Consider the following 14,864-nt stretch of genomic DNA (forward strand, 5'->3'; position numbering starts at 1 on the left):
GACAGACCGTCCCGCCCCGACAGCATAATGGATAATGAATCCTTAAATCACTGGGTAAATGTTTGTGAAAACAGAGTGGAGGAGTGAGCTACAACGTTGAAGTGAATGGGGAGACTTCATGTGCATACTCCAGCCACTAATTCCTGTTTTTCAGTGATCCTTGTTGCTGCCACCGGAGTTTAAATGTCAGCTGTTGTCATCCACACAAACACGACTAAACGAGGAGACACAGCAGGATTCAAGTAAACAGCTTAGAACCTGCTGGTTGTGATGCACCATAAGTTATCCTGTAATATAATGTGATTTCAGAGTGAATTCTGCCATTAGAAGCATAATGGCTCTTTATGGGGCTTTGTCATTGTGTTTCACCTTAAAGGCCCTGCAGCATTATGCAAACAAGGTTAGGATGAAATCTGACTCTGACTCCTATCCTGACAGCAAAGTCATTATGAGGAGATTATGAATCAAACATTTAGTCCACAGTCAGGTTTATGAGATGGATTGCTGAGGGCTCTTGGACTCTTTTGCATTTAAATAACCTCCCGTGGCCCACTCAAACACTCCGCTTTATTAACGCTCACCCAGACTAATGATGTAGAACGCCCTATTAATTGCTGAAAATGCCGGCTTCGGATCCCTGTGTCGCTCTTCCTTCCTACCTTTGGCTTTCGCGGGCGAGAGATATATCTGTTAACATGGTGATCAAAGCCGAGCACTGATGGCACGACTTCAGTGTGAGTCGACGCTGAAGGTTAGGCTCAGAAGGATCAAGGGTCTTTATCACAGAGGAAGCCTCTGAATTCAAAGCGATGAATGCGCCACAGCCTGAGCTTCTTCTCCCTGGTTCTGCTCAGTGTTTGGTTTCGAATCAAATAGCCAAACACAGCATGAGATGCAATAAAAAAGTATTGATCCCCGTGGGGGAATTGGGCTGCCGCGGCGACAACAGTCATGGTATTCAGCAAGGAGAAAAAGACGACTGGAATATAAGTGATAATAACATTCACAATATATGCAAGTAATAAGCAATGAAACAGAAGACAAGCAGCTGTTATATTGTTTTACTACAACCAAACAGGAAGTTCTATTTTTCTTCAGAAAAAAAACCTACAGATAGCACCATATAGAGAGCCCCAAACTGTTCAATATTAAATAAGTGAATAAGAATATTATGAAATGAATACTGACAAAATGAATAGAATAAAAATAAAAATAATTAAATGAATAAATCATGTATGAAATCTAAACAATTACATTTAAGTGCAAACTTAAAAGTTGGTTTAAGTAAGATAAATAAATAAATAATGAAAACAACTCAAACATTTTCATTAGAAGTTATGAAAATTCCACTTATTATTACTTAAATTATTATATTATATTTATTTCATGATTATTATGATACATGATAATTAGATTTTCAATCGTCTGTTTTAGTTTACATCGCAATGACACTTTCTCAACAGGTGTCAACAGTCACCACCTCTAATGCTGTATTCATACTACGAGCAACAACGTAACAGCATGACCTGTTTCTCAATGGCCGCTATTAAAGTGTTGCTCAAGCGCTCGTTAAAGTAGTTACGTCTTCATGGGCTTGTGTGTGTCTGCTACTTGCTACATAGCACCTGTACTTAATAATAATAAATATAGACAGTGCAGGCAGTGCAGTTACACTGGGGCCTGTGAGTTGGGGGGGGGCATAGAGAGAGTGGGCCCTCCAACAATGTGTTGGGTGGAGAATGGGCCCTCATGAGTGATTGCCACCTTGAAAATATGCCTATGTTCAAAGAAGAACTCTCATTGAATTATTTGCTATATATGCCCTTGAAAAAGGCAAACCCATCTCTGTCATGTTTATTTTTTCTTTTTTTGTAAAATAGTCAAAGGCATCTATAACAAAATTTGATACTTATTTTATAACTATCAACTACATGTTGTCAGTTCAGTCAGTTTTTTATACTCCTGGTCGGGTAAGATGAAATAACTCTTTCTTAAATTTGACTGTTATTTCTTATCACAACTGGCCTAATAAATTTAAGTGATAAATGATATACTAACATAAACACACTGAGGTTTATCTTTAATATCCCTACAGTCATTCAAATTCTGCACAAAGACTACAACTCAACAACAAAATAATGTCTGTAGTTCCCGGACAGGAAGTTTGAATTGCCTTGGTGAGTCTCCACCACGCATCACTACAGGTGACATTAAGTCAAGGAAATACAGGGTATATCCTACGTTTGTCTGATATTATCAAGACAGAAGTTCAGATTAACAAGCCCATTTGAATCCCAGTGATGTTAATTCTGTTAATTACTAAAGTAAAAGTAATTATTTACATTTTTATTTACCACCAAAAGTACAGTAACATGTTACTCCCAACACTGGTGGTGACTGATGATAACTTCACTGACATGAATAAAGTGACAGTATGAAGTAAAAAGTATTGCTGGGGAAAATATAATCATAAAACAATAATAAAAAAATAAAAAAAGACTTTTGTAAATGGGCATTTGGAAGAGAAAACATATGGTGAAATAAAAATAAACACCAATAAAAGGATAATGAAATCATTTTTGGTCTTAATATGTTATGAAATTAATAAACCTATATGTAAATTATGTAAAAATGAATATATGTGTATATATATAGATGAACACACTTTTGAAAATGGTTTACTTAATATTGACCACTTTAGGGCTCCATACAACTAAAGCTGTCCTAAACCAAATCAGATACTATTTGAGGCTGTGACCTGGTCGAATATTTGAAATCAATACGCAGGAAAAAATGTTACAGAGATGCTGTATGATCTCACTGAGCATCCTGATCAATATTACATCCTCGTTAGCGAGACAAATTATCCCCGGTCTCAGTGTGCGGCTGTCCCGCTGCTGGAATGCTCTGCCTCTGTCCTTCGCCCAGCTCGTTTCTAATCACACCTAAAAGGGGAATTTTGATCGAGATTAATTGCATCCCTTGAAACCCTGGCTCCCACCTGCCAGTTTGGGCCCTCGCCACCCATCTGGCCCCTGAGAGTATCAGTTTAACCCGGGTAAAACACCGAGATGGCTGCCAGGGAGGAGGAAGGGAGCTCTGGAATCAAACACAGAGTGGTGTGACAGTAATGCAGGATGGGGAGTATCGCTGATGGATTTTGGGAATTTGAGTGAACACGCGTGTGTATGTGCCCGTGTGTGTGTGTGTTGCTCTTTTCCCTCGCTGCCTCATATACTACGCCTGAGTGGCTGCCGGATCTGACAGCCCAGCTTCCCAGGATTCCCGTGTGGCCGACCTCTTGAGGTTGAGGGTCTTGTTGCCATGTGAACCGCGCTGAGCAGGATGCACCACAGCAGGAGCTTTTTCCCGTCTGAACAGCGAAAGTGCAATCACACCTGCTGTTCATTTACTTTAGTCCAGACCCGAGCAGAAAAGTTCACTTTGGTGTATTTTTGTTTTTTGTGTCACTTAGTTTGTCGCTGATCAATTACAAGAAGGGCTCGTGAACAACACGACTCCAGCTCGTTATTGGACAGTTTCAGTGACAGATGGGCTGTATTTTAATTAAATAAACTTGAAATTAATTCTTACATTTGCATATTGTGTAATTTTAGACACTGAGAGGCTGAGAAGTAGGACTTTTTACTACTGATCAGATTGCTGTTTCAGAAACTGTATTGCTTTCTTTTGGCCGCTGCAGAGTGATGATAGGCTGCCAAGACACGAATCCTGACAGAAAGAGCTAATTAACTCCTGAAGTGACAGGAAACTTTAACAAATCAAGTTGCTGTGCTTTTATGAAGCTGCAGGTACCTGCTGGGTGTCATTTCGGCAATGCTCCTTTCTTTTGTTTGGCTTTATTTGTGCTGGTTATTTTCTTGGTATGTCATTGTGGTTGATATTTCTCTTTTCATACTGATTTTCTTAGCTTTTATTTATTATTTATTTAGTGGTGTTTCATCTTTTCTCAAATTTCCTTTCAGTTTGAAACCATAACTATCAGGCACCGTGATATCACATATCGTCATTTGGAATACTGTTTTTCTTGTTTAGCCCACTCATCTTGTGCTGCAGGATCTCCTGCGAATTGAATTGCAGGCCTCAAGGCCTCCGTGTTACTCCGGAGTGAGGACTCTTAAACACAGTTGTGTCTCTGGGCACTGCGGATTGATGAATCTGTGGCTAATTAAAAATGCAAATGCTGTTTTCTGTGCCAAACACTCATTTACTCAGCAGCATAAAATCAGAGCAATGCATGTCTCCGCAAGATTCCATGTGTCCGTTTCAATGGATTCATTCAACGTAGTATTTTGACAGTGTGTGTGGTTGTGTTTGTTGTCCCATGATTATTTTGTACCTCAATTGTAAGCAGTTTCTTTTCCTGTCCATTCAATGACAGATGTTATATTTGCAACCCAGTCGCCAGAAAGAATGTTGGTATTGTACAGTTATGTAAACCACAGTATTATGTAGTGAATACATTGAAACTTTACCTTTCTTTAACAATGCTGTGATTAATGTGTGTGTAGGTTTAGGCACAAAAACCATCATTGGTTATGGTTAGGAAAAGATCATGTTTTGGCAATACCCAGTTTTGGTGACACCATCCAGCTTACTCAACTTGTCAAATACTGGATTGTCAAACGCTGGGTTAGTGGCCTTGAGCATCAAACACAGACGCACCAAGGCACCTTTAGCGTCAGTTTGAGACGTACTGGGCAGCAGCATTTTTTGACACTTCAGACAAGTATGGTAGTGTACAGAGCCAGAAAGTCTGTATGTTGGTATGTATGGTCAAACAAACTCCGGACTTTCACCCGGGAGACCAAAAGTCAGTGGAGTTATTTTATTCTACACTACATGTCATATTCATCCATTCACACACACATTCACACACTGGTGGCCGAGGCTACCATACAAGGTGCTGTCTCGGTAAGAACTTCCTCTTTTCGTGGCACTATCTCTGGTGCACAAAACAGTGATGGGTTGCAAAAAAAAACTATGTTTGGTGCCTAACAAGCAGCTTGTAAAACAGCCAACCACAACCTGTTTTGTGGTTTGCTGATCTCGATCAGTGGTCTGCAGCTTGGCAAGTGTCTCACCTTTAGAACATTGGTATGATACATATGAAACATACAAATGTAACGTATTTGTGGTTTGCAGAAACAAAACCAATATTTTCTTCTGGCGACTGGGTTGATAATTGAAGTCAAAATTGTAACTATTGTCTTTTTGGCCACTTGGGGGCAGCAGAATAAGCTGCGATCACAACATTGACATATAAATTTGTTGTGATCAATAGTTGCCTACACATTCAGCAGATAGGCAACGAGAGGACATCAGTAATTATTTGAAGTTGTGTTTTTGGCCACCTGTTTCTCATTTTAGCTCCGTTTTAGTCTCAACCAACTCCTGAGGAAAATATTTGCCTCTTTAGCAGCTAAATGCTTCACATTGTTCGCAAGATAGGTGCTATAATTCAGCCTTTTGTTTGGTGCTGGGCAGGTAGTGTGCAGTGAGATTTTGTTTGCCAAGTACAGTACAGCAACCTGTTACAGCGGGAAGGTCGAGAATGGCACGAGTGAACAGAAAGGTTAGGCTACACAAAACATTTAAGCTACTTGTGGGCAAGATATTTGCACTAAAACAAGCAATCCATGTGTTTCCATTGTTTCTTCTGAAATGTAGCTGTTAGAAATGTTTGGTCGAATAAATCTATGTCCATTTAATAACACATGAATTTTGCATCTTGTGTCAACCTGCCTGGTCCACATTTTGTGTTATTTAAAGACGACAAAAAAAGTCAGATAAAGGTAAATAACAAAAACAGGAAAGAGCCCTCTCTCTCTCTCTTTGCTACACAAATGAAAACTTTATTACCCCATCTGAAACTTCCTCCCACCTATGCTTCCTTGCATTTCGGGCCATTTGATTCTGTTGGTTGGGAGTATGTTCACTCCTAATGAACCAAAACACAGTTTGCTTCTTAGACAAACTCTCATTTTCGGGGCTCTCTGTGTTGTCATTTGCTGGAAATTGCAGCATTCTCAGGTGGAGAAACTAAAGTAGGAAACACTGCAGAGTTCAGACAACATCCTGGCTGTGAACACAGCCTGAGTGAGCTGCTAAAACCAAACACACACTAACTAAAATAGACTTGCTGAACCCTGACTGACGCTCACAAACGTGTTCTCCAACAGGAATGAGATAAAGGCGACGCAACAGGAAACTAATATGAGATATACCTGTATACCTGCTCAGATTGTTGTTCATGTCTCAGTTACTTGTCACAGTCTTTGTAACCTCTGACCGGCATAATCTTTTAATATCTGAAGATGTGTCTGCTGTGGTGAAACTTGGGGTCAGTCCCACTGAGATGGGAAAATGTGAGACTGCAGAGCCACAATTCCTTCTTGCAGTTTTATCACCGGCCTCATTTCACCCTCAGAAAATGAAACTGAGGCACAAGCAAGGAAGACACAGCTGTACATTAAATGGTGCACAAAATCATCCAGCAGTCCGGTGAAAAAATATATTTCCTAATTCTGCTATTTTCTTTCATTATACTACAAAGTGCTCCTGACAGTAATTGCACTTTACATGCAAAGTAATTTGCATGTAAAGTGTCTTGACTTGCAAACCCCCATGGGTTTTTATTTTGGCTGCAGGGTAGGTAGACGATATCTCTCTCTTCCTCTCACACAGAGATGAATGAAGTTGCCCATCCGGAAATCCAGGCTGCTTTTTAAAATTTGCACATGTTTCTGTCAAACCTCTGGTGTGGGACGGTGCGGAGATAGCCAGGCGAGGGTTTTAGGAAGCTGATGCAGCTCTCTCTAAGCCTTCATTCAAACTGTTCATATCTATTCTGGGAGGAAACCAGTACGCCAGTATGCAGTGAACAATGGGAGAAAGATTCACATGAGAAATCACAGCAAAAATGTGTCAAAAACCATTTTCTAGCTACGCTATATCCCCAGTCAAATACCAACTTTGTTAGCTGTTCTCCCTTTATCAAAGGATACTTCTGGTCTATTACAACTTGGATTTGTTGCCTATGTACACATCCAACAGACACAGAGCAACATTGGCATTCATTTGAGTTTGTGTTTCTGACCATCTGGTGATTTTATTCCAATACTCACTCTCCTTTTACAATGTGATCTCATCCCTACTCGTCATTTGCCGCTTGGGCACAAGCCCCTTGTTGCTACTAAAATAACACTGAGTCCAGTTTTTTGCATAGTGTCTTGACGCAGAAGAGGTTGGCAGTTAGATGTGGGCAACAAAACTACTTGCGTATGGTTTGGGAAAGATAATGGATGTTGCCAAAATCACCCGCCTTGGAGTGCCACAGCCACGGCTGAAAAGGCAGTGATGTGTTGCTAAAGAACAACTGCCTCTGAGTGCCACAAATGCTGCAACCAGTGTTGCTGTTTATTGTTTTGAGCACCACTCTCTTGGGTCAAAATCTGGTGTTTGTTGGACCCATCCAATTCCCTGCCTGCCAGCACAGAGTGGATTTCACGCTCATTAATCTAAGTACGTTACTCTGAGCGTCTAATAACAATACAGATGGGTTTACATTGGAGTTGGTGGAAAGCTTGGTGCGTCTCACACAGATGCTAAACAGTGCCCCAGCAGCCATAGTTAGTTAGTCCAAACAACATACAAAAACAATCATATATAAGATGAACCTATTAGTAAAAACATTAAAAGGTAATACAACTAACAACAGAGCCTACAATGACTCTGGGGACAATCCCCAAGTGGCGGATTTTGATGCTGGAGGATGCCTTTTAGCGTCATTTTGGTCTCCACCAACTGCCGAGGGAACTCTCTGGATGTTATTGGAAGCTTTTTGCTCCATTTTGTTCGCTCATTTACACCTCATTTACACCAAAATGAGTGCGTATATGCAGGTCTTTTTCAATTGAGCTAAACCTGCTAAAAAAAGGCAGTAGATTCCTTTTCCATTTTTAACAGACGAATATGCCTTTCTTTTTTTGTTTGTCCATTATTTTGTTTGATTGTTTTCCTAGTATGTCACATTCAGTGTCACAAAAAAAGCACCCAGTGTCGTAACCATGCATCTCCCCCTTCATTCTCTGACCCAACTTTCTACAGTTGGAAGCTAAAAGGCATAGTTATTTTAAAAGATCTGTACATTAACAAACAGTTTGCCTCATTCATTCAGTTAAAAGACAAGTTTTCTCTTCCATCATCACACTTCTTTAGATACCTACAAATCAGGAACTATGTGCGCCAAAATGTGTCTAATTTTGAGTCTCTCCCTGAGGATAGCAAGGTTTATAAACTTTTGCTCGGCCCTCCTGATGCAAAACATTTGATTTCTGATTTTGTTGAGGTATTTTTCTTGCATTACTTTGAAAAAACCCTAATAAAGATATTGTGCAAAAAAAAAAAAAAAAAAAAAGCACCCAAAACCAGGTTAGTAAACAGTAAAAAGCTGCATGGAAGCCAGTGAAAATGTTTTAAAAAAATATCTGATACTTAAATTCATTCTCACTTCAAACTTTGTGCCGATGACAAAGAGTTGCAAAGGCTGGCTATGGTCACGTCCGATAAAGGGCAAAAATGAACGTGTTCACCAGGGTGTCATATTGCCATTACTGCCAATTGCAGCCAATCTGAGCTGGAGCTGTGATTACTGCAGAGTCATTTGTTCTCGAGATTACTAGGTGTTAGGTTGGGGGTGTTGTCCAGTGGGAACGAAGCTTATGTGTGTTTGCCATTTCAAGATGGGCAAATGTGCACAGTAGGCTTATCAGAGCTTTTTTTGCTGTTGCAGTTGGAAACAGATTTGATGAGAGTGATCCGGACCTAACCACAGGACAAAAAACACCAAAACAAACCAAGACAATGAAAGACACTATAATGCTCCACAGAGCTGAGAAAGACTGTACAGTTGGGATATATTTCTCAAGGGGTTTGACGCAACACCTTTCACATTGCTTATACATAGTCTTTTCATACATCAACCCAATTGCTAGATAAAATGTTGGCATTGTATTGTTACATTTGTCCATTTTATATGTCAGAAACATTGAAACTTTATGTTGCAACAGCGTTGTGGTTAAAATATGGTGAATAGAATCAACACCCACTTGGTTATGGTTTGGAAAATACTATGCTCTGGCTTTAAATACACAGCTTTCCTGCTGGAGGAACAGCAATAAATTTCTACGAAACACCCACAGTTGGTGTCTAAAAATCTGCTTTTAGCAATGACTTGCTTAAAAACAACCGGTTTCATTGTTTGTTGGTCCCAAACATCGGCCTGCAGCTTGGCAGGCATTACATCTGGGTGACACACCATCCACCATCCCCTCCACCTCCTGATGATAAAGTCAGCTTATATACTATGCCACTTTAGAAATGCTGATATGGTATAATCTAATGTGTTCATGGTTTGCAGAAATGTACAATGCCAACATTTTCTTCTGGTGACTGGGCTGGATGAATTGTTATTATAAAAGTATTGATTGGTGCGGCTTCAAGCTTGTAATGTCCAAGTTAATACTGCTGTGGTGCCAACGTTATAAAAACTAGATCAAGTGACCTCACAAAACATCAATGTAGGTTTAGGCTCGTACAGTTCTGCAGCTCAAAGTGTCAAAACCAGTGTAAACAGCAAAACTCTGAGTGGAGACACAGGTCCAAAGTGCATAGATGCGCTCCTACCCTCTTAAAGAACCTCAAGGATCTTGTGGGATGCCACCTGCATTTGAGTAGTTGAACACTCAAATTGGAATATGTCAGCGTTGCCATGACAATAAGTAAATCTCATGCAATTCACCTGAGATGGAGGTGGCAGCGAGCGGAGCAGATGAGCCGAGGACTATTGCCTTTGCCATTTTTCTTTCTCTCCTGCACCATCATCCGCAGTCATTACAGGCTTGCGGGAAAAATGAATTCAAGGAGCAGAAGCCCACAGCAGGGCAGTGTTAGGATTTCAGACGAGCCACAGAGGGAGCGGAGGAATGTTTCTCACCTTTCAGGACCAGAATGCATCAGCCTGGTGGGGTCTTACATGAACGAATAACCCTGAACAGTGATTGTGATGCAGTGTTGCCGGCTGTTTGACTCCAGATCTTCAGCAGTTTATAGTTCAAAGATTTAAAGGACAGAATAAGTATGTTCTCATCACTCCCTATCCATCTCTTCAATAGATATCCATGCCTGCATCACTGACAGTAGTCGGAGCATGAACTCGTACCACAACAAATTTATTTTCACATCCCCAAGCTGTGGATAAAGTCAGCGGCCCGAGGTCATGTAGACTGAGACGGAAATTTGTTCACGGCAAGCGTAACGCTGTTGAACTGGCCGAGATTTGTTATTAAGACAATACTCACACTGCCGGGATGCAAAGCCCCCTCCCCTCCATCAGTTATTTAGATTTAAGCCTCCGCTGCGCTTTCTCACCACCTCGCATGACTAACCCAGGCATCAGCAAAAAAGCACATTTTATCACTCGCAGGGCTTTGCTAGGAAATCATTCACCTATATAATTACAAATCGACAAAAGGCAATTTGTACAGTATCTGATTGCAGGTGAAAGACGCACAGGAATCAATATCCCCTATCCATCTTTTCTTGTGGAATTAAGGTCTTAGAGGTGTTCTTTGTCCCGGCTCAGACTCCCATATGTTCCTATCTTCTCACTCATCACATACTTCTTTTTTTCAGAGTATATTTCGTTATATTTTGTCCTGTTTTCAAGTTATTGTGCTTGTTCGTCTGATCCTCACTCTGCTCTCGCTCTGTATTACAGTCCCTTTACCCAACTCAGACACAGATTTCCATTGAGCCAACTGAATCTGGTCAATTATGATTAAGAAATATATTACTGGCAGTCACTTGTTTTTTCTTGGGATCAATAGCACTGTTGCGGTCTTACTTTGCATTTATTTTATTCACATGATTTACTTCGCCATAGAATCTGTGTTTGTAATTTATTCCCAACTAATGACCCACTGGGCCAATTAGTTTTTTCCAGAGCGTTCAACCACAAATTGTTATGGAGGTGGATCTGTCATGAATTGTTCCACCACAGCTCCTCGAGGATCTCTCGTCCTCTGGGAGTTGTTGGCTACACCATAGATAGACTATATAAAATAATGGACCATTGTGAAGTCACCTATTGGTTTGTGGTTTCCTGTTTTGATGTATTGGTATTTTAGCCATCGCCATCTTGGACTTTCAGAGCGAGAAGTGATCATATTTGGACAAGAGGCTGGAGCTTACTTTGACATGAACTGCTAGCTTGGTTAGCATGGTGCATTGACAACTATGGTTAACTATGATAATGCTAATGCTAAGCAAAAACAGGCTTAAAATGTACCCAAAAACTGAACATCAGACTTCTTAGAGCAGTGATTCCCAACTGATTGGTCATGGTCCGAAAGTGGGTCGCAGGTCCATTCAGAATGGACCACAAGTGACTCGTGAACATGTCAAGTTTGTAAAAAACATGCTTTATTTTGAAGTATGGTGAATTTCTGGCACAGAGCTTTTATTTTGAAGTGCTGTGCTGGGGGGGCTGATTCTCATGACATGTCAGCTTCATTAAAAGTATAGCTGCAAATTAAAAGCAACAATAGATGTAAAAACACGCAGAGACAATATCTGAGCATTTATACCTCCGACCGCAATTACGAATGTAATCTCAACAGTGACCGCGCCAGTCGTGTGTGTGTGTGTGTGTGTGTGTGTGTGTGTGTCAGAGAGGAGGAGTAATTAAAAAAAAAGTTTCCAGTAATTATTTCGGTGTTTATTTCTTTTATTCTTAAGGTTTTTTTCATTAAAATGCGTAATATAGCCAACAATATTATAGACCAAAAGTTAATCTAATTTATTATTGTAGAATGTATTTAGCAAATCATCACTTTCAACTGGAGACACAGTGCAGCAGCAGCAGCAGCGCAGCAGCAAAAAAAAAAAAGGCATTATAAAAAGCCGACAAATAGTGGTAATTAATTGACATGAGACATTGGAGAGGCTGTCAGTCCTATTCTATAGTCTGTAATATTTTTTTTTATTTTATCATAACTTCTTGGAAATTACTCAAAAATGCATTCAGTGTGTGCTTCTGAGCACACAGGCAGCATAAACAATGAAGTTACATATGATGCGGCGCTTGGAGGCAGTTGACAGTGACAGTTTTCGTCAGCAGCCATTTTTCTTGCTACCAATAACCTATGGCTGAGGCAGCTCTAGCTCCAACTCCGCTCACATGCTCTGACTCAGGCATCAGAGCCTCTGAGCTACAGTGATAGATGCATTGGCGCTGTCCGTGGTGCTTTACACTAGGACTGCCAGGATTGCAGCGCCCCTCCAAGCGCCGCAGTCCCGCGGGCTGGCGCGGCCGCTGTTGAGATTACATTCATTTTTTATTATTAACAAAATGTTTTTTATTGACCGTATGAATAGTTTCGTTTTCAAATAAATATTTGGAAACGAAAATGTATGCTTTGATGTACTTTTACAGAGTTTTGCAATATGTATATAGCTTACCTGTGTGTATCAAAATGTATAATTTTCAGCCACTGCCGCGGTTGGAGGTATAAATGCTCAGAAGTCTAGTGTGTTTCATTTTTGTAACTTATAGGCTTTAGAAAACATACAAGACACATTTTTAGGAAGAGAAGCTTGTAGGTTTTATCTAAAAAGAGTCATTTGCATTATAAAAACCATCTTGGCGGCTCTAGGACAAGTGCACTTACATTGATCACTTCCGTAAAATAAAACGAGAAATTGGAGAAGATTGAAAAAATTGTTCAAATTACATTAGGGAACTGATCACAGATGCATTGTGTCTGTGTGTTTTTACATCTATTGTTGCTTTTAATTTGCAGCTATACTTTTAATGAAGCTGACATGTTATGACAGTCAAGCACCCCCCCGGGATTCCGGGATTACGGCAGCCAATCAGCGTTGAGCTGCAAGCGACAGGACCCAGCGAAATACCGCTCCAGATAAGATTTCTCATCTCAAGCAACGAGCGAAAAATCGCTCTGTCGCTGTTGCTCGGAGCCTGAGCGATTTTTCTCCCGGGCGAATATACGCTTAATCGCCCATTTGCATTGACTTTGTATATAAACTCGTCGCTAGCAAAAAAAAAAAAAAAAAAAAACAGGTCCGGTGTGAACACACCTTAAGGAGAAATCTGGACCCTGTGGCTGGACCAGTTGGGAACCACTGCCTTTGAAGGTCTTCTAGTACAACTGAAGGTTAAAAAGACTTTTTTAAGTTCTCAAAATTAACTTTTATCAACTGAAAACACACCAAAATAGCAAGAGCCATGGCTACACCAATAATCTGTGAATCTGGGGTTACACCATGGTTACATTATCAAACAAATGTCACTATAGTAGTGGCCTGCCAATGAATGGAACCCACCTGTCACTCAAAGCAGCCACGCCATTAATTATGCATAACTTGTAATAACTCGTAATAACATTTAAACGGGTGAGTTATATAAAAATTCACCATTCATGCAGTTGTCATAACGAGGGAAATTAGTTGGAGACCAAAACCACTTTTTGCACCAGGCTGTAAATGTGTTTATTCCTGCTGTAAAGCTGGGTTTTTTAACGTGGTTTAGGGGATTGACTTGGTTTTGGAGCCAGTGTAACATATGTGAATGGGTCATGGATAGATGAAGACTTGAAGATATCGTTTTCCAGCATTTATTCACACCTGCAGAAGACATTATGGCACATTAGTTGCCTCGTCTACACCTATCTCTGCACCTCTGTTCCTAAACATACAGAATAACACCATTTTACACCAGATGTTGGATGTTAAAAACTGCAGCGCTGTGTTGATCATGTGACACAACTCGGCTCGCTCTATTACAAATGGTGGTAAAAAGTTAACTGAACAAAAGTCTAGAAAACTCATATTAGCGCTCAAAACAACACAAAACAACTGGCTAACATGACAATAAAGATGCAAAAAAATATGCAACAAAGATTACAACATAAAAAAAGCAGCATTTTTCAATGCAACTTACCCCCAGCAATGCAAAACGGCACTGTGAGGGGCAGACTGAAGGAGCTACGGAAACCCAGGAGGTACAGAGTAAGCGATGTGCAGCAACTTCATTTCCACAGGAAACATTGAAAATAACACTAAATAAAAATAACTCATGGAGATAAAATTCACAAACGCTCAACAAAAGTTCTAAATAATAAATTGAATTTAAAAGTTTTAACTTTTAACACTGTCACACCAGCCTCTAGTGGCCATTCAAGGAATTACAGTTTGTGGTACTTTTGTGTTGGCATCATTATTCAGCCCCAAATGTTGCCACCTAGGCAACACATACTGCAAAATTTGTACTGTTTAATCAAAAAATCTTTTCTCAAATTGTTTAATATGTGGGGCCAAAGACTAGCGAGACAAAATGTACAGCTCCAACAAAATGTTACTGTTGTTATTCCTAATAATCCTTCCACATTTAATGCTATTCTTTATGAACTTGTGATCTCATGATATATGACATTGTCATATACACAGCCAAAGATGAGTTGATGTGTTTCTCTTAGAGTACTCTGGCTTAAAAGCTCATTCTTGAAGTTGGAAAATATTTGTTAAAACTCACTGTCACTAGCTTTTTTGTTTTCAGTGTATTAGATATTGTGACAGAGTTTAAAGCTCATTAAAGAGCTAGCACCTTGAGTTTAGATTATTATCATGTCCGGTGCCAAGACAGAACTTTTATGTTAATAAAAAGCGGTGTCTTGGGTCCACCCACTGAGTTCTAACTAATTTCTGCCTCCAGCAATACTTTGTAATACTTTTATGGCTGAAACAATCCACCAGTAATGAAA

Source organism: Epinephelus lanceolatus, chromosome 23 (genome assembly GCF_041903045.1).
Source record: "Epinephelus lanceolatus isolate andai-2023 chromosome 23, ASM4190304v1, whole genome shotgun sequence".
Lineage (NCBI taxonomy): Eukaryota > Metazoa > Chordata > Actinopteri > Perciformes > Serranidae > Epinephelus > Epinephelus lanceolatus.